At 50.0% G+C, this 24,821-nt stretch overlaps 1 protein-coding gene across 7 annotated transcripts in view; it reads left to right on the top strand.

Annotated features, from left to right (window-relative positions):
• DLGAP3 (DLG associated protein 3) overlaps positions 1-24,821 on the top strand; it is a 1,860,282-nt gene that overhangs the window by 1,071,868 nt on the left and 763,593 nt on the right. The window lies entirely within an intron of this gene.

Below are 24,821 nucleotides of genomic sequence, written 5' to 3'. Positions count from 1 at the left end.
CCCCTCCAAGATTGTCCTGATGCACGAAAAGGCTGAGGTTGCCTAATTGCACCTCCTAAAGATTTGGCAGCCGCATTTGAGGTCTACAAACTCTCAAGGCTCTTGTCAGCCTTGTTGCCAAAAAGGTGAGACCCGTCAAAAGGCATGTTCAAAAGACGGTTTTGCACGTCCGGTGCAAAACCCGACTTTCGCAACCACGCAAATCTGCGCATTACCGTGCTAGTGGCCATGGACCTGCTCACACTATCTGCAGTGTCCAATCCAGACTGAAGGGATTCCTGCATGGCCTCCTTTCCATCTCTAACAATGGCTAGGAAACCTTCCCTTTCTTCCCCTTCTGGTATGTGCTCCCCCACCATTGCAATGCATTCCCACAGAGTGTACGAAAATGTTGCCAAGTCACATGTGGAGTTGGCTGATTTTAACGCGATACTCCCAGTGGAAAATACCTTGCGCGCCCAACCATCCACACGCTTGTGGTCCCTATCCAGAGGGATGGAAGGGTATGCCACCTTATTCGAAGCTGTGACTGCCTGGATCACCAGACTCTCTGGAGTAGGGTGTTTGGACAGATAGCCGGGGTTGCTACTGGAAGGGCGGTATTTTGAAGTGAGGGACTTATTCACTGGAGGAATAGAGTCCGGGGTCTCCCAATTTCTGGCCACCCTATTTTGTAAGGCTACATGGAAGGGTAAAATCGGATCTTCGGTGGGACCCTGATCTAATATATCGGTCCAATCATCCTGGATAAATTGGGCTGGTGGTCTGGCCCATCCTAAATAATGCACCACCTTTGTCTTCAGTTGTCTGTATGAGGGACTGGCATGTTCCCCTGGTTCTGGTCTGCCACAATCTGTTTCAGGCAAAGTGTCAATATCACTCTGTAAGGTTTCCACCAGATCCCTCATCCTGCTTTCCTCAGAAATCAGGCATTCCGGGACATTTGGGGTGCCATATTCCAGTTCAAAAGGAACATCCACCTCCTCAGACCTCTCCTCTTCTTCAAAAATAGAAGTTAGCGATTTGAAATATTCCTTCCTTGGAAGAGGTTTAAAAATCTTTTCTGGGAGGGGTGTATCAGTGGAGATTGAAGGTTTTCCAGGCTTTGCAGTCTTTTGTTTTGCTGTAATTTTGCCAACCTCTATTTTTGGTGTTTAATTGGAGCCTTTGGAACATTTGGCGCCAAGGGCTTCGGAGTCGACATCGACAAAGGCTTCGATGGCGTTGATGGCACCGACGAAAAAGTGGTTGTCAACGGAGCCGGCTTCGAGGGCGTCGAGGCGCTCTTTGAAGGCTCGCCCTTCGAGGTGTGTCGGGTTCCGGACGGCACCGGTGACCTGGAACGGTCGACTCGACTTGACCGTTCTTTTTCACTCAGCGTCCTCGAGGGTTCACAATCCTTTCTCCTTCGATCACCTGGACTCGGGGGCGCACGAGTGTCGGAACGGTAACGCTCCCGACCGGCTTCCGAAGAAGGCGCGGACCGAGGCTTAGCCTTTTCAAACACCTCCATCATTTTTATTCTGAATGCGTCCCACTCTTCGGAGGAAGAATGTTTTGTTGGGTATTTCATTCTTTTTGGGGATTCGTCCGAGGACGAGGTGGAAGGGGACCGGTGGCGTCTTTTTTTGGACTCTTTCGTCAAAGACGAAGAATGGTGTTACCCACTTCGGGACCTAGATCGATGTTTTGCCTTTCGCGTCAAGGAGATTTCTCCTCATGGGACCTTGACTCGACGCTTTTCGATCGGGTTTTCGACCTACCTGCAGTTTTCCCTTCCTCTCTCGCAAGGCCTTCCCTGTCATAGCCTGACACTTCGTACAGGCCTCCATATCATGGCCTTCACTGAGGCACCATAGATATTCCCGGCACAGATCCGTAATGGACATTTTCGAACCGAATGATTTACACTTTTTGAACCTGGAACGTGGGGTAGACGACGAGGACATTCTCAAATATCGCTCTACAGTAAACTGCATCACAGAACTACTTGAGGCGGGCCGAGTTTCCGAAGCAACACGTACTGCGGAAAAACGGAACTGAGGCCAACGGACGTCGCGTGTGCTACTTGTATACCCGATAACCTCACCCTCGACGGAGGCCTTCGAGGGACTTCAATTCGACGACATCGACGCACGGCGCCCTTTACCGAGAAAACATTTCTGAAGCAGCTAAAGCTGGATGGAATACATCTAAGATGAGGAATACGTTGGAGGACACACTCCATTCAAAATAAAGACTCTAAGGGGCCGTAAAAAGAAAAGTCTTGAGCTTCTTTTTAAGATCAGGAAGAGAGATGGAGAGCTTGCGGTGCAAGGGAATTAAGTTCCACATAACAGGGGCCACAACATCAAACCTGGTTTTCCCAAATTTGGCAAGACGAAATCTGGGCTGGGTGAGCCTAGCCTGTTCCAGTGACCTGAGAGGTCGTACCAGTACATAACGATGAATGCGTTCTCTGAGATAGCTCGGTGCTTGATCATTCAAACACTAAAGGTAAGTGTAAGAATCTTGAAAGAGATCCGGTGCTTAATGGGCAGCAAGTGCAGCTTTTGTCTGGCTTCAGTAATACAATGCCATCTTGGAAGACTCAGAACTGCTCTGACCGTGCCATTTTGTGTAATCTGAAGGGCGGCTAGGTTGGATTGGGCAGTGCCTGCTAGAAGACTGTTACAATAATCTAGCCTCGAGTTAACCAAAGCCGAGGCTAGGATGGACATATTGCTAACAGACAGAAAGGGGCACAGAGTGCCAAGCTGCTTGTTAATCCAACCGCATGAGGCAAAAATCTTGGCCACATGAGGTGTCATGGTAAATTCTGTATCAATGGTAACACTGAGCGTTTTAATAGATACATTGATCTGGGATAGATACATTGTAAATAGAGAAAGCTGCATTTTCAGGGGAGAGCTTTTTCAACATATGGCCAGAAGCGGTGATGAGAATCTATGGTTTTTCAGTGTTTAAGGCCATGGAATTCTGGGTCTTCCAAGAGTGAATGAGAGTGTAAATAGCACTAATAGCATCAGAGTCCACTGAATACACACCTGAGAATTCAAGGATGACCTGGGTGTCAGCATAGTTAGTGTACAAGACTAGTGGGGATCAACTATAAACATGTGACATACTATGCCATGACATGTGACCACAGATGGACCAATCACAGAAAGAGAAAACATCCTAGTGCAGGCATTCTAACTTGCAACCTTTCAACTCAGAGATGAAAATGTGGCCACCTCAGCACAGACATGACAGATTGGGAGCCAGAAAAAACAATGTATACAATTATGAAAAGCACAGGTGCATACAATCGCAAGCAGCCCATTTTATGACTCCACGTGGGGAAGGAATGGGGAATCACATAGAGAATGTGGAAAGAGAAGCAGAAATCATGGCACACTATTCCGCATCTCTCACTATTCAGCAGGCGGACAACACAGGGAAAAGGCACCTACTTCAGGAAATCGAAGGGGGGAAATACAACATGCACTCGAAAAGCCAACAGTTATGGCTTTTGTGTAGGCATCAGATAGGTATTTGCCAGGAACAGCCGTAGGGGTTTTTAACTGGCCTTTATGGTAGTAGCTGGAAAATCGTGGAGTACCTGGGGATATGATAGTGCCTGTCCAGTGCCAATCTATACACAAACCAAAACTGTGGCCTTCGCCAATGCTCATTTTTAACAGGACTTCAGTGATGGGCACACATAGTGCCTATGAATAAGGTGGTTTAACGCACACTTGGTTAAGACATTTGTATTACACCAGTAGCACATTCATTCTCCAATTGGGCCATTAACTCTCACAAGACTGCTTTAAAATAACACCGAAAGGCCAACTACAGCTCAAAGTTTGATGTTACTGTTTGAGAAAACTAGTTCAAAGAGATGCCAGGAAGATGCATTATGGTGAGGAAGTTGGTGGGAATGGTCATACGAATGAGCATGGGTATGGGCAGTGAATGGGTGAGTAAATAACCAAACAAGACGTGTGTCCCTCCACATTTCCCATCTACACCCTAGCGATACTCCAATGCTATAGTTTTGGCTCATAGGCGCATACACACTTATCATCAATGGTGCAGTCTACTGAGGCATAGACCCCTTCTATCTAAGGCCAGGGCTTCAGAAAGATCAGGCCACCAGGACCCTGAGATCATTGTCACCTGCTGGGCGACCCCACAGAGCCACAATGAAATGACTGTGCCACGGCGCAAGCCCATGATAACCCAAGGACCTGAACTCTGGAACAACCCACCCCCATCAACCCGAGCAAAGAGCGTCAGAGGACATTCAGGAAATTGCTAAGAAAGGAATCATTCAAATGATGAATTCAATTAAGTATTAGACTCTGAGACGAGCATAGCCTGGAATATGTTTTATTTTTTATTTGTTTTATTAGTAATGTGTTACGAGCATATTCAAAAATTCGTAACTCCAACACATTAGCATTTTTAACACAGTAACTACAACAAAACAAAATACCCAGCAGTTTACCCAATAACCTACAACCCGGCCACTACTCTCCCTCCCAGTGCAGGATTAAACCCTGTGGAGGCCCTTAGGTAGTCAAAATCTCAGGACCCCCTGCACTCAAATGATCTCCTTAATTTTCTGAGGCGCTTTATTTTGATCCATTGTTGCAGGGCCCCTAAAAGGAGTGGGTCTTATAGGCCGGTGCCTACTTGGCCTAATGGGTAATTCAGCGCTACACCCTCCAGAGCCCTGCACCGCCCTCTGTAACGGCCATGATACTTCTTCTCCTCCCAGATTTCCCCTTCCCTCCGCCCAGCAGTCCATGCTTCCTCTCCTCCCAGATATCCCCCTCCCGCCCGCCCAGCAGTCCATGCTTGCTCTCCTCCCAGATATCCCCCTTGCCCCATGCCCAGCAGTCCATGCTTGCTCTCCTCCTAGATATCGCCCCCCGCCCAGCAGTCCATGCTTCCTCTCCTCCCAGATATCCCCCGCCCAGCAGTCCATGCTTGCTCTCCTCCCAGATATCCCCCTCCCGCCCGCCCAGCAGTCCATGCTTCCTCTCCTCCCAGATATCGCCCCCCGCCCAGCAGTCCATGCTTCCTCTCCTCCCAGATATCCCCCGCCCAGCAGTCCATGCTTCCTCTCCTCCCAGATATCCCCCTCCCGCCCGCCCAGCAGTCCATGCTTGCTCTCCTCCCAGATATCCCCCCGCCCAGCAGTCCATGCTTCCTCTCATTCCAGATATCCCCCTCCCGCCCGCCCAGCAGTCCATGCTTCCTCTCCTCCCAGATATCCCCCCACCCAGCAGTGCATGCTTCCTCTCCTCCTAGATATCCCCCTTGCCCCTGCCCAGCAGTCCATGCTTCCTCTCATCCCAGATATCCCCTTCCCGCCGCCCAGCAGTCCATGCTTGCTCTCCTCCCAGATATCCCCCTTCCCCCCGACCAGCAGTCCATGTTTCCTCTCCTTCCAGATATCCCCCTCCCGCTCGCCCAGCAGTCCATGCTTCCTCTCCTCCCAGATATCCCCCCCACCCAGCAGTCCATGCTTCCTCTCATCCCAGATATCCCCCTCCCACCCGCCCAGCAGTCCATGCTTCCTCTCCTCCCAGATATCCCCCCCGCCCAGCAGTGCATGCTTCCTCTCCTCCCAGATATCCCCCTCCCACCCACCCAGCAGTCCATGTTTGCTCTCTTCCCAGATATCCCCCTTGCCCCCGCCCAGCAGTCCATGCTTGCTCTCCTCCCAGATATCCCCCTTGCCCCCGACCAGCAGTCCATGTTTCCTCTCCTTCCAGGTATCCCCCTACCGCTCGCCCAGCAGTCCATGCTTGCTCTCCTCCCAGATATCCCCCCCCCCCGCCCAGCAGTCCATGCTTCCTCTCATCCCAGATATCCCCCTCCCGCCCGCCCAGCAGTCCATGCTTCCTCTCCTCCCAGATATCCCCCCGCCCAGCAGTCCATGCTTGCTCTCCTCCCAGATATCCCCCTTGCCCCCGCCCAGCAGTCCATGTTTCCTCTCCTTCCAGATATCCCCCTCCCGCTCGCCCAGCAGTCCATGCTTCCTCTCCTCCCAGATATCCCCCCGCCCAGCAGTGCATGCTTCCTCTCCTCCTAGATATCCCCCTTACCCCTGCCCAGCAGTCCATGCTTCCTCTCATCCCAGATATCCCCCTCCCGCCCGCCCAGCAGTCCATGCTTCCTCTCATCCCAGATATCCCCCTCCCGCCCGCCCAGCAGTCCATGTTTGCTCTCCTCCCAGATATCCCCCTTCCCCCGACCAGCAGTCCATGTTTCCTCTCCTTCCAGATATCCCCCTCCCGCTCGCCCAGCAGTCCATGCTTGCTCTCCTCCCAGATATCCCCGCGCCCAGCAGTCCATGCTTGCTCTCCTCCCAGATATCCCCCTTGCCCCATGCCCAGCAGTCCATGCTTGCTCTCCTACCAGATATCCCCCATGCCCAGCAGTCCATGCTTGCTCTCCTCCCAGATATCCCCCTTTCCCCCGCCCAGCAGTCCATGCTTGCTCTCCTCCCAGATATCCCCCTTGCCCCCGCCCAGCAGTCCATGCTTCCTCTTCTCCCAGATATCCCCCTTGCCCCATGCCCAGCAGTCCATGCTTGCTCTCCTCCTAGATATCTCTCTTGCCCCTGCCCAGCAGTCCATGCTTCCTCTCCTCCCAGATATCCCCCCGCCCAGCAGTGCATGCTTCCTCTCCTCCTAGATATCCCCCTTGCCCCTGCCCAGCAGTCCATGCTTTCTCTCCTCGCTGCCCTCTCACACGAAATTAATTCAAGAAGGTTTGTCGTCCAGGGAGGAGAACACTGATTGCACCAGTGTCTTCTAAACCACCACACTGTCGCTCCCCTCCATCACCCCTCTCTGCAGAGCCCCATAACATACCACCGGTTTGCCCACTGTCCAGCGCCTTAAGTCGCACCACCAGCTGTTTATGTGCAGACCCTCATGAGACTTCCAGTGCATAGCAATCCGTCTCTTCGCGAGTACACACACTAAATCCAGCACCCTGGTCTTTGGCTTGGTGTCCATAGGCCGCAGGAACACTGCAAGCAGGCCCGCCTCTGGTGAACAGCCAAAGTGTATAATCTCTCCGCGGTCCACCCTGTTCACACCCCCCCCAAATGGCCTAATCATTGCACATTCCCAGAACATGTGGAGCATGCCTGCTTCCTTCGCAGTGCCTCTAGGGCCCCCCGTGTCCTCTGCTCCCAGAAACTGTGATATTCTGAGAGGGGTGAAGAACGAGATATTGTGTCAGTTTGAAGCTCGCATTCCTAGATACCATTTTAGTGTACACCAGCTAAATACATTTCCCATTTGTGTTTCACCCTCAAGACACCCGTATTTAGATCCGCCTGCCATGTCTGATACAGTCTCGAAACCTGTGTCCTCCCTCCGATGCTTCATATCATGCCCTCAGCACCTCATCCTCCACCTGATCTTTGGGAAATCTACTCCGTCTTGTCCTGGCCTTGTTATTCTAGCGTATGCCAAGAAGTGACCATGGCTCACCGCAGCACCCTCTACCAATTCCAAAATTTCCAACAGCTTCCCCTCTGAAACCAAGTCCCCCAGCACTGTAGCTCCCTTTTCCCCCCATCGTGTCCTAATGAGACAAAGATCCCAGTCTGTCCCATAGAGTGCTCCAATGGGATATTATTATGAGAGTGGGCTTCCCACAATTTCGGGAAGGTTTTAGTTCTTGTGCAGATCCTCTTGCCCAATAACAATATGTGTGGCGGGTTCATAAGTCGTTAGCCACAACACTTCTTTCCGCAGATATGGCGTTATCGCTCCCTGCAACACGTGGTCTCCAGTGTTTCTTGGTCAGACAGCCACAGCGCAGCGAATTGCAACTGACCCACCAAATAGTATAGTTCCAAGTGTGGCAACCTTACACCCCCCCTTCCGCATAATCCTTACATGACGTACCCAATGCAATTGTGCGCCTCCCCCCGCTCTATCTGAACGCATTCAATTCAAAGTCGCTTTGAGTTCTTTAAAAAGGAGTAGTGATCGAATTGAGCGGGAACAGTCTGGAGCGATATGCCACTACTTTCAATAACTTAGCTGGAGGCAAGCCTCACAACTCTACCTAACACTAGACAGTCAGGAAAGGGAAGAGAAGAATATACCACCAAGGGACTACCGACAGTAAATAGATAGAAAGGAGCTGGTGAATGATAATATACCACCACTGTCGAACTAGGAGGATAATGCTGGCCGAACCTGGGGTACTAAGCCCAATTTATCTGCTGGAAACCAGCCACGGTATCACCCAGAAACTCGACAATCAGTGAACCAAGAGAAAGGATATACCTACCGAGCATGACAACCTGATACATTAAACAAAACTACAAGGATTATGAGACATACAACCCACTAACCAAAACCTCAAATTTCTGCATACTTAATTCACACAAAAACCCACACAACCACCTCTCTCACAACTACCGCACAGACTTCACCACACCGCAACAACAATCTACACATAGATCGCAACAGCAGCATGCAAGGACTCGCTTCGATCCTATATGCACACCCAAGCTCAGCGCATGGTGAAAACCAAACTGAAGAAGCCAACAGTACACTACCTCTCACTTTCCTACACCCTCTTCACCCACTAACCCATCCCCCACCTTTTGTTTACAGATCCGCCTGAATGCCTAGAGACCAACTCTGTTGGTGACGGATCACTATATAAATACCTTTAACATTAACATTTGATGTGTTCTGTTTACCATTCCTCTACTTTTTACGACCATATTCGCCATTCTATACAGAGGATTTGTTCATTCATGTCCCTGTGCAAGTGGAGCCTTAGCTACTAGTCACTTGGGCTACTGCAATGCCCCGGCTGCAACACCTTGTCAATATGCTTCCGCCTACCGTCTCCCCTGCAGATACCACATTGCCACTATTTTGTTCCGTAAACTTCTAACACTGAAAAGGAGCTGGGTGTATAGTAAGGCACATTGCCAAAATGACGCAGCAGGCAGGGCAGAATCCCCATCTTGCCTAGTGGCGCTCTACCCATCAGATACAGCGGTAATTTCTTCCAGAATTCAATGGCACAAACTATCCCTTCACGTGCTTGGACTGAGTTCTGCTCAGGCGAGAGCTGGGCTTCATGGCAAACATTCGTTCCCAGACATCTAAATGATGTCCTTGCCCACTGCAGCTCCAGGCTCGGTAGCCCATCCTGCCAGAGGGAATATACAGGATTTATCACTGCTGGGCATAATGACTGAAAGATCGCAAAATTGTCAAGCACCTCAAAGATGTATGGAAGAATATTTGTATTTAGTTAGGTATTAATTTGGGGTTTTATGTACAAGCTCTAACTCGCCAAATGGCTTCAAAGCTCTGGTTCCAGTCTCTGGGCGCTGCCAGGTAGATGACAATTCAAATAGAGAAATGACAATGAGAGGGTACAGCACCAACAAAGGATTTTGCAGAAAGGAAGTTTGAAGGGGCGTAGGACATGTAAGGGTCAGCAGATGAGTTTGTTATAAGAGGGAATAGGTCAGGAAGGTTGAGAAAGAGTAAGGCGCGAGCCAGAAAAGAGACAAATGGGGTAGAGAGTGTACGCTTTTAGGTACGGAGAGGTGCAATGGAGGGCAGAATATGGGTGTCTTCCTGCGAATGCATAGATGCCCCCCCCCCCCAATCACTTTACCTTCACCCGTCCTGTCATCATGCCTTTCATCTCTCCCTCAACGACTGTCCCCAGGCACCACAAAGCACAAACACATCACTCCCAGCTTTGCATCGCACTTATCCTGAGCTCTGTCTGGGAATGGGAGGAAAAGAATGGGGTTTTGAGGGACAGAATGAACCCCACACGCCTTCACTCTGTCTGTGAGGCGTCACAATGATGGAGCCACCAGAGGCCTGGTTTTAACAAAGCGATTATTTGTCGTGCAGGGAAATGTAAGAGGCTCAGTGAGATGTTGTAAATGACAGCATTGGAGGGAAATTCAGGGCAATGGGATGCAGAGGACATGCGTGACGCATGTAGCGGTGCGGCGGGGATCCTTGAACGCGCCGCTTCTCGCTGCAGTTAGCCACTGTCATCCAGACTTTCAACCATGGGTCTGTCTCTTTGTGGCTAGATCTGTCGCCCCAAGGAGAAGGACACGGAGCTCATTATGAACGATGATGGCGGCTGACAGCCACAGGTTCCTTTGAAAAGGCACAAAGCGGGCCTTCAGCTGGACCAGGTCTAACGCTAATGATGTGACTTAAAAGGGAGCTTAGCGGGGAGTTCAATGCATGAGTCAGGGAAAGCCACAGATGGGGTGGCTTGACCCTGAGGAAGTCTGGTGGGCAAGGAGGCTGATTCCACGCCCATCTGCACGAGTTATCACAGCGTCAAGGGCTCTCACTGGATTCAGCCCAGGTCACCTCAGACGTGGCGAATTATTGACTCCAAAACTATGCACGTGAGACTCCAGCTCCTTTTGCTGAAAGTCCTCCAAGGGTCCAAAGCCTTTCTGGCCACTTATGAATTCATTCAGCGTTTCCACTTGCACCATGCGCCAATTTATGCCATCCAGGTGTCATCATCCCTCTCCTTGGCAAGTGGCATGGTTTACAGCAGGGTTGTACAACTTCCGGCCTTGATGGCCAGAAACATGGCAGATTTCCAAGATAGCCCTCATTAATAGTCATGAGATAACTTTACATGCAATGATCCTAAATGCGTGCACATGTCTTCTCATGACTATTAATGAGGGCTATCCTGGAAACCTGACAGGTTTGCAGCGCTCGAGGCCGCTCTTGCTTTAGAGGAGCCTGTTGCTCCTCCTGCATGGGGTGATGATCGGGGGAAGTCCATGTGATGAACGTTGGCTGCCTGTCAGACAGCAGTGGCTTTTCAGCCACCTGGGACTTGTTGATAAAGCAAGCCACAATAAGGCCCCAATAGCTGACAAACGAAATGCACCCGTGAGGGGCACTTTCAAATCCAAGTTCCCCACTGGGATTGCCTCTCCTGGGACTTTTGAAGAACGCACAAACTTTTGCCACTTGGAAAGGTCTTCTTAATGTCAATTTCCAAGAGCATTCCCAAGCCCCTTTCAAGCCTCTGCGCCGCCTCTTCAATCGCTGCTACCATGCCTGTTTTTCAGACCCTTGTTAGAACATGGTATGCGTGAGTGGCAGAGACAGGTGTAGTCTAGCAAATGAAACATTAACACTTCCTCCTTAAGAACAGCAGAGCATGCGTTTCTTTCTACCAAACTTTCGGCGGCTCTGACCCGCCTCTAGCGAGTTGCAATGGTTATGAGTAGGTAGATGGTCCCAGTGCAAGACGGCAGCTGAGTAGGACGGTTCAAGAGTAAGCAATAAAGGCACCTGCTAATAATCACTTGACTACTGTGGTATCTGATGTACCTTATCATTAGTATTTGTGATGTTTATAGTCACCAGCTTAGCCCAAGCAGAAGCATGGCAAAGCAAGAGGGAAGCAGTAAACCAGCCTTTTTATGTTTCTTTATCTGTACCCAACCAAACACTTATTAACACTGACAAGGGACTATAGGTCCCAGAAGGGAGTTCCTTCAGCCATTTTCTTAGACCATGCAACCTAGTTAGTATTAAAAGAATATCTATGCATGAAACAAGTCCATCAGAAATGAATGAGAAGGGAGGTGGCTAATTAGCTTGAGTAAAGGGGAGTAGCAACCTTCACAGAACACTGATTCTTATCAGAAGACTTTTCAGAGCCGCAGCCTATCAGGAATCAGTGCGCGCGTGACTTTGTGCAGACCCAGACCGGAGTACTCGGGATGACCAAGATAAGTAGTGGGACGGGCTGGGGTCGAGGTTTAGGGGGGGAAATCAGGGTGAGGCCGGTAGGATGCAGGTGGGTGGAGTCACAGGACATAAGGGAGCCAAGCCTTGCGGGAAACCAGGAATTGCGGGTGTGTCTCCTGCATGAGATGAGAGAGTTGGGAGGCGGGAGTGGGGCCCAGGTGACTTCAGGGTTAGCAGGGGTGTCCTCCACATACAAGAAGGTTGTGAGGAAAGAAGGGGGCAAGAAAACTGCTTTCCCTTAGCACCAAAGCAGAGGATGTGCTTTTTTCATTTGTGCTAATTTTAGAAATGTGCAGGTCACATCATTCTTAAAGGTGACTTGCGGATTTCAAGGAGGGCTAAACAGTAGCACAAAGATCTGCTGCCTTGCCCCTTAACTATATAAGTGACAGGAGCTGGTAATGTATTGCAGTCTCCCAGCACCCACGTGGGTGCTTGGAGCGTATTTCATAGTAGCGCACCCACCTCTCCCTACGCAATGCAGTAAAACATAAAAATGCATTTCTATCCTTGTTTTAAGGATAGAAATTAAAGTGGGAGAGCTGTGGCTAACACCACTGCTGTCCCACTTCAAAGAAAATTAATGAAAGATTCAGAAATTAACCTATCATGCGTTGGGCCTTCCCCTGCACCTAGACCATGCAGGCGCAACTGAAGTTCTTTTATTTTTGCACATTTGAAAGCGCACCCCATTTGTGGATTCAGGATGCGCATTGAATTGTGCAAGAAAGCCTCCTTTTTTTGCATAAATGAGCAACGGGAATGGAAAAGGGCACCTGAATGCCAGCATCTAAAATGCACTCATTCAGAGTCCCTTTGTGGATTTGGCTGCACCTATTTTTATCGCAAGTGATAAGATGTGTTAGCGCATTTCATCACTTGTTTGAGAATGTGGCCCACTCTGTGCTCTAGAGTGAATGCAGAAAGCGTTGCAGGATTAAGTCATCAGAGTAGAATGGAGTTGTGAACAGCATCCAGGAAGTCGGGTTATAGCTTTAGCAGAGTACCATAAGTAACCTAATAAATAGAGTAACCTAATAAACGCAAGGTCAATGTCCAAACACTCAACTGAAATATACGGCCTCCTATCAGAAGGAGGCATAGACATCCTATTTATAACCGAAACATGGCTAGACGACAACTACAAGATCACCCTCAACAACTGCCTGCCTGAAGACTTCAAATGCATCCAAACAAACAGAAAATCCAAAAGAAGGGGGGGACTAGCGATCATCCACAAGGAACAACTGGCCATCAAAATGGAAGATCCTCTAAACATACCTTTAACATTTTACATTTAACATTTAACCATACAACACTGCAAAAATACACTTTGCATTGCGCGGTAAATCAGGGTGTTTGTTGGCTGTGCAAAGTTACTAAAAATTCCATGAATCAGGCCCACTGAATTCTATGAATCATGCAGCCATGTGTGCCTCTCACCCCAGGGTGGGGGCCCAGGGTCACAAGTCCCTTTTGCGCTCTCATAAAGAGTCTCTGACTCTTGCAGCTTCTAAGCACTTGACCTGGGGATCAAACCCATGCTGAATGACATGGCAATCGTGTTGCTCCTGAGCTTTGTCGGCTCCAATAGGAAGTCCAAAAGGTTTGGAGTAAGTGCAAGGAAGCGAGCAATAGTTTATAGGCATTTGAGGTTGAGGTAGAAATCTAGCGTGCAGTCCTAAGCAAGGGCTTAAAGGGGAGGTAAGGGCAGAGGAGGAAAATCTCTTCTAGAGAGATTGAGGCAATTCTATACTACGAACAAGAGGTGTTATCTCACCCAGAGGACAGAAGACCCAAGGTTGGTTCCCTCCAGTGTGTCCGGTTGGTCTCTGCACTTCTGAGGGCAATGGGTGGGCCGTGCCACCGCAATAATACTGCCTCCGAGACTCTTGTAGACGTGCCCGTCAGGGAGCCGTTATATTGATAGACTCGAGTAGGGTATTTTTCTGCTTTAGGTAATGTGATCTCTTAGTAATTTCAACCTCAGAATAACTCTAGCTGCCTTGTTCTGGAAAAGTACAATGTGGTGAATGATGTCTACAGGGAACCCAAGGGGCGGCGCAATAGTCAAAGCGGGATAAGACCATGGCTCTTGTCGAAGCCTTTTTAGGGCACATTTTCGGGTAAGGGTCCATTTGTTTAAGCAGAAGCAGGTGGAAGTTGGATTTGTTTTTGGTAAGGTCCTGGCCATGCTTGACGTAGGAGGGCATTCCGTCAAAAATGAAATCGTGTTTTTTAGCTGTGGAAACTGGAGTTGGGAGGGTAAGTTAGGAGGCCAGTGAAGAGAACCTGGAAGGGGGAATTTAGGTCAAAGGACAATCCCAGTCTTAGAAGCATTCAATCATTGACGGTTGGTTATCATCAAGTCCTGAATGAGCAAGAGACAGGAGGGGAAGAGGTTATGACCCTGGGGTCACGCCTCTAGCGTGAAAGCGACCTGAGGGGGGCCTTACTATGAGTTCTGTGTTAAAAGTAAAGTAGGCAGTATTTCAGAATACCACATTTGTACTGCTCCACCCTATCGTGGGTTTTGCAACCCTTATGTATTTAAAATTGCTTTCTTGGAAACAGAAGTAATTCCTCCATTTACAATGGCAGTACAGCCCCATGCGGTATTGCTGCGCGTCTCCAATGAAGTCCAATGGGACTCCGAAATAGGGAATAGCTAGTGAGTCCAAAGACCTGTATGTGACCCGGTAATATACTATTACTACATAGGGGCCTTCTCTTCTCATAGACGTCTGTTTAAAGGTCTGCATTCTGTTGGTGCAGTTTTGGCCATCATGGATTCAACAAGTATTTGTTTTTGTTTAAATGGAGGTCCCACCCATACCCCGGCCCTAGCCCCCACCCCTACCCCTTTACCCTCTACTTTCCTACGTCCACAAACACAGTACATGTATATGTAAGACCTCGAGCTACTCTGCAAGTGTAGACGCAGACCTTAGTCCAGGTATCATTTTGAATTCTCTGTTGTCTAGGAATGAAAGCATTTATTTTAGGGCGCCTCCGTGAATGCCATAGGACTTGAGTAGGGTGGTGTGAATCACTGTGCCAAAGCTGCTGACACGTCTAGTGGAATGAGGAGAGCAGGAGTGTTACTGTCCAGAGATTGCAGGAAATCGTCCCGCATGATCAAGTGAGAGGATTGTAGGCTCTGGAGAAAGTGAACCCTGATTGGAGGGAGCGGTTGCAGAAATGCCTCAGCATCTTGCCAATCAAATGGGGTTTTGGAGATCGGAGGTTCATTGCCTAGAACATCTGGGTTGTCATTTGTTTTTTAGGTGAGGTGAAGGTGAGGAAAACTCTAATGTTCATATCTTTTTTGGATCAGAGACATCACTACAAGTGCAAAGGAGACATGGGGGGGTCATTACGAGTCGGGCGGTAAGGGATACCGGGCACCGGTAAGGAGACCGGTGCCGGTAATCCCTTACCGCCCGATTCCGAGGTCCCTTGGAGGGAACCGTAAGGAACGTGTGGACTGACCACCCGTCCCTTACGGGTCCCACTAAGGGACCAGGTCACTAATAACGGGCTTGCCATTCGCGAGCCCATTATTAGCGCCCTCCCCATTCCCACTGAGCCCTAGGGGGCTCCAATGGGAATGGGGAATGGTATGTTCAATGGGGACCTACCGGTCCCGCCAGGGGCGGACTGCATCGGTATCTCCCCATTGAACTAGACCGGTGCTGGACCCGTTATTGGAGGCAGCCATGGCGCTATTGGCTACTTCCAATCTCGGAATGAGGCCCATGGTCTTGTTTTACAGTGGTTGGAGGGTAGGCAAACACTTGATCTGAAGAAGCATGCATTCCCAGACCTCCCTAATGGTGTCCAAAGAGGTGACCCGTTTGAAGGGAGACAAGAAGCTGGTTGAGATTCTTGAAGAGGGGAGAGGGCAGGCAGATTTAGTCTGGGGAGGGGGCAGGCAGATTTAGTCAGTGGAGGGTGCAGGCAGATTTAGCCTCTGATGTAAGATCTTTGATCTTATCTTAGAAGAGCAACGATAAGTTGACTTCCAGTTCCTGTCACTCCAGCTGGAACCATAGCATTTTCATGGGAGGTTCTTAGTTCTTTGCAGATTAAGGACCTGCTCTCCTGGGTCTTCATATCTTGAGAAATGCCATCACAGGGATAGACTTTCTTTTTTCATATTATGACCTATATAGCAATATGTTCCAGAATCCATCTGGAAATCAATATTTCAATTTCAGAAGCAGTACTTCAGTGTCAAACTATGTGCTGCTGCTCTTGGTGCTTGTTTCAATGTTGTACATTCTGTTGAAGTCAGGACTTTTGGCATTTTAGAGAATGTATTATATGGATTTCCGAGGAGATCTTCTCAAAGAGTCTAGTGGCTATTGGGGGTATAAAGGGTTCAGCAAAAGTCACAGGAGAGATTATTTTAAATCGTGCAACTGAGACAGATCCCCTGGCCTGTGTAAGATTTTAAGCAGCTTTTCTAGCCTTTGTCATCTCGAAGAGAGGGGCTTATGATTAAACCAAGTGAAGGGACAGATTTTAATATCTGACAAGTTCATGTTCAAAGGCATTCAGGGTGTGTCCACCCTGGTGGGCTGGCGTGGAAGGCCTAAGACTGACACTCAACGTGTTGCAATCATTCACGAAGACATCAGCAGTCTTATTAGCTGGGCACTTTAAGCAAATATTAAAGTCCCCCTTGATGAGGATATTATCGATGACTATTTGGAAATTGGAGAAGAATTTAGCCCATTCTTTATAGAAAGTAGTAGAGTTCCCAACGGATATGCAGGTGACCTCAACAGTCATCAGAGTTTAGGTTGATAATGCAAGACTTTCAAAATTAGATCTCTGTCGTGACTTGCCGCGTAGTGAAGAGTAATGGGCCTCTGTCCACAAATCACCCACAGGGAAAGAGTAAATAAACTCCCTGTGCGAGCTTTGAGGCCAAGGGTGGTTTGATGGTTCGCCGGATCTGATGACGCCAAGGACCCCAGAGACTGTTGAAAGGAAGTTAAGGTTAGCACAGGCAAACACAGTACTTTGGTATGAAGAAGTGTGCAAGAATCTCTTACCTAAACCCAGCGGGGATGATACTAAGGTATCGGGGGTCTGGTGCGAGGGAGCGCCGTAGATCCGGACAGCCGTGTCCCAGATGGTAGGTACCGGCTGCACCTGTAGCCCTGCCGTAACTTGAAGGGCACTGAACGCGTAGAGCCAATGGCCGAAGGTCGAAGAGTCAAGAAGGGGTAATCCGAAAACAATCCGTTAAGCAAGGCAAAGTGTCCAGAGCACCAATATCCGTGCAGTTCCGAGCGACAAGATCCGAGGAGTAAGATAGCCAGTCCGTGATTCATGAGCCTGAGTCCAAATCCGAAGTAACAAAGCAACGTGATTTCTGCAAGTGCTGAACAGAGTCGTGAAACAGCTGTGAAGCAGTGAGAAACTCGAACTTCCCGGCTTTTATGTGCGTCGGCTCCCGATCACGTGAGCGGAACTCTGGGCACGTGATCGGGAAGTCGTCGCGGAACCAGGAAGTAACCGCGATCGGGTGTTCCAGCCCGAACGCAGTCTCCATGGGAGTTGCCAATGGAAACGAGGCAACAAACCGGGCCGGCCTCTACGCACGGCCCGCACTCGCTGGTGATGACGACTCCCTCGCACCCTAAGTGAGGAGATGTCTCGGGAGGTGGGCTGCAACCCGGGGAAAGTAACAGTGTGTGCTGGGGTATCAATCAAAGAGGTGCATGGTGGCGAGACTGGTTTGTTGTGCATGACAGAGCCCCCCCTCAATGGCCCACGACCACGTGGGCAGGAAGGGTGATCCCGGTGGAAACGCGAAACAAGTCTCGGGGCATGGACATCCCCTGCAGGGACCCAACAACGCTCCTCGGGGCCAAAACCCACCCAGTCTACGAGATACTGGAGTCCACCCCTAAGCATACGAGAACCCAATATAGCTGAAACCTCATACTCCGCTGAGTCACCCACCGCAATAGGGCCAGGCGTAGACTGGAGACGAGTAGGGGCCGGACAAGGTTTCAACAAAGAGGTGTGGAAGACGGGGTGAATGCGCCAGGAGGCAGGGACAGAGAAGCGATAGGCTACAGGGTTGATCACAGCAGAAATCCTATACGGGCCCACAAAACGGGGGAGTAGCTTGCGACAACCAGTAAGCCTAAGGTGACGAGAAGAGAGCCAAAACCTGTCCCCCACGACATAGGAAGGTGCCACTGCCCTCCTTCGGTCTGCTGCAGCCTTCATAGATTCCCGGGCCTCCTGAAGATGAGTAAGGGTTTGGGCCTGAACGGCCGCTAAGTCGCAAGCACAGGCGACAGCAGCCGGGTTGTCAGAGGGTGCCAGGTCCGGGATAGGTAAGGTGCGGGGGTGTTGACCATACAAAACATAAAAGGGAGAAGAGCCAGTGGAGGAATGCGTGGAGTTGTTGTATGAAAACTCAGCGAGATGTAGCAAGCCCAGCCAGGACTGCTGGTGTTGCAAAGTCAGACAACGCAAATACTGTTCCATGGCCTGGTTCACCCTCTCAGTCTGGCCGTCCGTCTCCGGGTGGTAAGCGGAGGAAAAGCGGGAATCGATACCCATGAGAGCCGTGAGAGCACGCCAGAACTGAGAAGTGAATTGGGGCCCCCTATCCGAGACAATAATCGTGGGTAACCCAAAGAGACAAAAGACAGATTTAAAGAAGAGATCGGCCAAAGCTGGGGCAGAAGGGATACCAGAACAAGGTATGAAGCGAGCCATTTTGGAAAACGAGTCGACCACCACCCATATGGTGTCGAATCCCTTGGTCCGGGGTAGGTCTGTTACAAAATCCATGGAAACCGTGTGCCAGGGTCTGGGGGGTACAGGTAACGGAAGCAGGAGCCCCACTGGACGCCCTCTGCGGTGCTTACACTGGGCGCATATAGCACAGGTGTTAACATACCCTTCTACGTCGTGTTTCATGGAGGGCCACCAACACCAACGTCTGAGAATGTCCAACGTGCGTTTTTGTCCGGGATGGCCATTGATGGCGCTATCGTGGGACCATTCCAGGGCGAGATTGCGAGCGTCGGTCGTAGGTAACCACAATCTGTTTTGGATATACGGCAACCCTTCATGAAACACCGGATCCCACTCGGTGACCTGATCAGGATGTAACGAAACCCATGTGCGAATTGAGTCCAACAGAGACAAAGGAGGGGTGCAGAGACAAATGACATGTTGGTTTAATAGGTTTTCTGGGAAAACAGGCAAGGATAACCCACCCGGAGAGCGAGACAATGCGTCCGCCTTCCCATGGGACAGACCGGAACGATGTTTGATCTAGAAGTCAAAGGCCGCGAAGAATAAATGCCACCGCACCTGCCGACTGTTGATGCACTTTAGCGAGGCCAGATCCTGGAGGTTGCGGTGGTCGGTGAACACCGTGACTGCGTGCCTTGCCCCCAACAGGTGATGCCGCCAGACTAGGAAAGCATCCTTGATGGCCAACAGTTCTTTCTCCGTGACGGTGTAATGCAGCTCCGTAGCAGAGAAATTTCAGGAATGAAACGCCACCGGATGCAACTGACCCGAATGAGGGCATCGTTGGGACAAGACCGCCCCAAGAGCGAAAGAGGACGCATCAGCCTCCACAATGAACGGGAGTTCGGGGTCGGGATGTTTCAGGACAGGAGCAGTAGTAAATGCAGACTTCAGGGCGTCAAAAGCCGCTTGGTGTTCCTCCAACCAGACAAAAGGCGATTTGGGGCTGGTTAGGGCAGTAAGGGGAGCTACCAGAGACGAGAAGTCCTGGATGAAGCGTCTGTAGAAATTCGAGAACCCAAGGAATGATTGCAAGGCCTTGATGTTACTGGGTTTTGGCCAGTCCAAAACCGCACGAACCTTGGACTGGTTCATGGCTAAACCCCCAGGGGTAATATGGAATCCCAGTAATTCAACGCTTTCAGTGTGGAACTGGCATTTCTCGGGTTTGGCGTAGAGTGAGTGTCGGCGGAGGCGGGACAGTACCTCGCGGACGTGCACTATATGGTTTTCCATGTCCTGCGAGTATATCAGGATGTCGTCAAGGTATACTGCCACGCATACGTCCAACAAATCGTGAAATACTTCGTTCATGAAACGTTGGAAGGTAGCAGGGGCGTTACAAAGCCCGAAGGGCATGACCACGTATTCGAATAATCCGTAGCGAGTACAGAAGGCTGTTTTCCACTCGTCTCCGGAGCGGATTCTGATCAGGTTATAGGCTCCGCGGGGATCGAGTTTTGTGAAGATGGTAGCGTGGCTTAACCTGTCTAGTAATGGGGTAATCAACGGTATTGGGTATCGATTTTTTATGGTGATGGAATTTAGTCGGCGGTAGTCCACACAAGGACGCAGATCGCCCTCCTTTTTAGGGACAAAGAATATAGGGCTAGCAGCCGGAGAGGTGGAGGGACGTATATGACCGACCTTCAATGCTACATGGATGTACTCCTTTAATGCCTGTTCCTCCGAAGGAGATAAGGAGTAGATGCGGCCTGAAGGAATCACGGAATCAGGAACTAGGTCAATGGGGCAATCGTAGGATCGGTGTGGTGGGAGCCTTGTCAAAGACCTCATGGAAATCACCGTATTCTGCAGGGAAACCAATGGCAACAGCCCCCACTACATGAGGCTCTAGAGCCATAGGGACATCCTCGTGCAGTGTGAGCTGTGCTATGGCCCCTAGGGCTCGTGGAGGTGATTCTGTGTCGTCAGGTGCGGTGAGACAATAATTCTGACACGTCTCAGATTCAAAGTGGACCTGCCCCGACTTCCAGTCAATCAAGGGATTGTGTTGATGCAACCAAGGAAGACCCAGGATGATTCCGAACTGGGGCATCGTAATCAGATCGAATGTGATGATTTCCTGATGCGTGTTTTGTATAGTGAGGGTGATCGGGGCGGTTTGTTGCTTGATAGGGCCTGATATCAATGCTGTACCATCCACCGCCTGTACTGGCTCTGGATGTTGCTTGGTGATCAGAGGTAGGTTTAAGGATCCGGCCAAGGTTATGTCGATGTAGTTGCCCGTGGCGCCTGAATCGATGTAAATCGAGACGACATGGGTAATGTCGGGTGTAGGGTTAAGTGTGGCCTGTACCAACACTGGCCTGATCCTGCCAAAGGTGGGGTTCCTGTCCGGGGAAACGGAAGTACTGCTCGAGCCGGTCCCCGGGTCTAGGGTCGAGCATTCGGAAAAACCGGATTCTTGAGCTTAGGGCGTCTGGGACATGACTTTACAAAATGGCCATTTAGGCCGCAGTAGAAACAAGCATGGTCGGTTCTTCTGCGATCCCTTTCTAGTTGCGTGATGGGACTGCGAATGCCACCTATTTGCATGGGTTCGATGCCTGTACCAGAGGAAGAGGAAGGTGAAGTGGCAATGGGGATTCCTGTTTCAAACCGACGTTCGGAACGCCTTGCGTCGATTTGCAATGCGAGGTCCACTAACTCAGTGTGGGTCGTGGGCAAGGATGGGACAACGGCCATAGCGTCTTTCATGGTGTTATTGAGCCCCCTATAGAAAACGACTGCCCTTCTTGGTTCAGGCCAGGATGTTTCAGCGGCTAGCTGATTGAAACGGGCAATGTATTCTAGGAGAGAACCCCTCCCTTGAGTCAGGTCTAACAGCTCGAGGTCCCGGGATTGGGCTTTGTGACGCGTGTCGAACACACGGGACATTTCTGTGACTAGTAGCTCAAAGTCGTACAAGACAGGGTTGTCGTTTTCCAACAGAGGGTTGGCCCATTCTGCCGCGGTGCCGGCCAGATGGGACAAGGTGAACGCCGCTTTAGTGGTGGCGTCAGGAAAAGCCTGAGGTCTACAGAGGAAATGTAATTTACACTGATTTATAAAGGTGCAGAACTTTCTGGGGTCACCGTGGAACCTCTCTGGGGCGGCCAAGGGAAAAGGTGTGGGCATGAGTACTGGTAACTGGGGTGCTGCAGGGGCAGTAGGAGGCTGGGGAACAATCGGCTGAGCAGTTGGGGGTTGCGCTGCGGCAGCAGCCTCCCCGAAATCGGCATCAGCGGGCAAAGGGTGTTGTGTGCTTTGAATGAAGTCTAGCCTCTGGTGTATCGTAGCAGTAGCGGCTACCATATCCGCTCTTAGCAGTGTGAGTGCCTGTACCAAGGCAGCCACGGGGTCCTCAGCCGCAGGCTCCATACTCTCCACGATGCAACGGCTTCACAGTCTGTCGTGACTTGCCGCGTAGTGAAGAGTAATGGGCCTCTGTCCACAAATCACCCACAGGGAAAGAGTAAATAAACTCCCTGTGCGAGCTTTGAGGCCACAGGTGGTTTGATGGTTCGCCGGATCTGATGACGCCAAGGACCCCAGAGGCTGTTGAAAGGAAGTTAAGGTTAGCACAGGCAAACACAGTACTTTGGTATGAAGAAGTGTGCAAGAATCTCTTACCTAAACCCAGCGGGGATGATACTGAGGTATCGGGGGTCTGGTGCGAGGGAGCGCCGTAGATCCGGACAGCTGTGTCCCAGATGGTAGGTACCGGCTGCACCTGTAGCCCTGCCGTAACTTGAAGGGCACTGAATGCGTAGAGCCAATGGCCGAAGGTCGAAGAGTCAAGAAGGGGTAATCCGAAAACAATCCGTTAAGCAAGGCAAAGTGTCCAGAGCACCAATATCCGTGCAGTTCCGAGCGACAAGATCCGAGGAGTAAGAAAGCCAGTCCGTGATTCATGAGCCTGAGTCCAAATCCGAAGTAACAAAGCAACGTGATTTCTGCAAGTGCCGAACAGAGTCGTGAAACAGCTGTGAAGCGGTGAGAAACTCGAACTTCCCGGCTTTTATGTGCGTCGGCTCCCGATCACGTGAGCGGAACTCTGGGCATGTGATCGGGAAGTCGTCGCGGAACCAGGAAGTAACCGCGATCGGGTGTTCCAGCCCGAACGCAGTCTCCATGGGAGTTGCCAATGGAAACGAGGCAACAAACCGGGCCGGCCTCTACGCACGGCCCGCACTCGCTGGTGATGACGACTCCCTCACACCCTAAGTGAGGAGATGTCTCGGGAGGTGGGCTGCAACCCGGGGAAAGTAACAGTGTGTGCTGGGGTATCAATCAAAGAGGTGCATGGTGGCGAGACTGGTTTGTTGTGCATGACAATCTATGATTGATCAGGATCCTAGTTGTAGGGACCTAAACTGGGGATATGAGGGGAACCCCTCGCCAGGTTTTGAGATTCTGTTGTTTCCATGGATTTTGTAACCTAGGTTTAGGAGAGGGAGGGGGTAACCAAGGTGTTACAGTTGTCCATGAACCAAGTTGCCATTATCCCCAGGAAGTTCAAGTCATGATCTTCCATTGATCATTAGATGCATGTTAGATGCATGTTGATCCACCAATCCAAAGTTGCAGTCAAAGAGCGGGTGGAAAGTGGATCCCCCAATCTGAAGCAGCACTCAGGTGCTCAGGGACGTCTTCTATGCCTCTCAGTACCAGGGCCATCATCTTGGTTTGCTGGTGACATGCATAGAGAAGGTGGAAATCTGACCACCAGATTTTAGGGTGCAATGCCGGGGGCACTGGTGAATAGGTGGATGCACTCGTTGGCAGTTGCCGCTTAAGGCCAGGGCTTAGTGTTGCACAAGGGTTCAGAATCTGCAATGAAGGAGGGCGTAATGTGCCAAACTCAGGCCACCAGCAGATAATACAGGTCAGGCCGCCTTGGCGTCTCCCCCCTTGTCCTTCTCTGTGCAGTGAACGTAACCACCTTAGACCCTGAGCTTGTTAAAATGTCAGGACATACCCACAAACAGTCTCAAAGCCACCCCCCACCCCCGCTCTAATAAGGGTGGCTTACATTAGATGGGACAGGGTTAAATAATACATTCATCTTTTATAATGCACTTAGTACCAGAGACCAGTGTCTAAGCGCGGGACCAGGATTTGAACCTGTGTTGCTCTGCATAGTCTTGCTTCCCAGACAAATACTTTGCCCCTGAGCTATGCTCCTGGCCCCACGGTTGCAGAAGGATCTTAGTTTGGAGGGAGCCCATACCCATTAGCCATATTAGATGCAGATCACTGGCCCCCCTCCCACTGCCTGTCAATTTTTCCCCAACGCCACCTTCTCATTCCTCTAATTTCCCTGCTTTACCTGCCTCCTACACTTCTCCTATTAGCTTTTATTGCATAATGATAATACTTAAAATAACTCCCTTTCTTAAGATAGCATGCAACAATTGATTTGCCCTTTAAACGCCAGTGCAAATAACAGCAATTATTGTTACTCAAAGCAATCTCACTCATTGTATATACCTCATAAGGATGAAAGGTGTACTCATCTCAGCATATCAACACAGGTCTCAGAAGATCTACATATAGCGTTTACCTGGCAATTGGTAAATGCTTTCTCTTATGCCGCACAATAGAAGTCTACACATGACATAACGACTGATTAAGAGAAGTTTAAAGTCCCCTGGAGGCTGTCAAAAAGATGCCCACTTTTTACATGAAAAATTTGCAGTATTTTAAAAATAAATATTATAGAGAACCTGAGCTCTCAAGTGATGTTCCGAATTCTAGAATTCAAGGCTTTTTCGTTAATTTAATTTGACATTTATCTATATTGCTTTTTTATTGCATTACAAAAGGTAAACTAAACGAGCCACCATACAAAGTGAATTCTGCTAAATTCCAGGAGAGTAGTTCACACCTGGGGTCTTTGCAAACTCTTTAGAATTGTTCTGGCATGCAGCTTGTTGGTACACGTGATGCTAATAAAAAGTGAGCCAGCACACAAATAAAGCACGCTTTCGCGTGTCAAACAAGCAGACATGGAGCTTGGCTAGGGTGACACCATCCACCCAGGACAACCTATGCCATAGAAACCTATCCTTCAGACTTTAACCGTGTGTAGAAGACATTCAGGTCTCGATTCATGGAAATGTGTGCAGAATCCCACAAAGGCAGCGTGCCCAGGACACTGTGCGAGCCTGCGTGCAGAATGAAAAACGTGCGCCCGGCGTATTCATG

This window comes from Ambystoma mexicanum, chromosome 11, assembly GCF_040938575.1.
Source record: "Ambystoma mexicanum isolate Mex_15411 chromosome 11, UKY_AmexF1_1, whole genome shotgun sequence".
Classification (NCBI taxonomy): domain Eukaryota; kingdom Metazoa; phylum Chordata; class Amphibia; order Caudata; family Ambystomatidae; genus Ambystoma; species Ambystoma mexicanum.
This window is presented reverse-complemented; position numbering and strand designations above follow the sequence as displayed.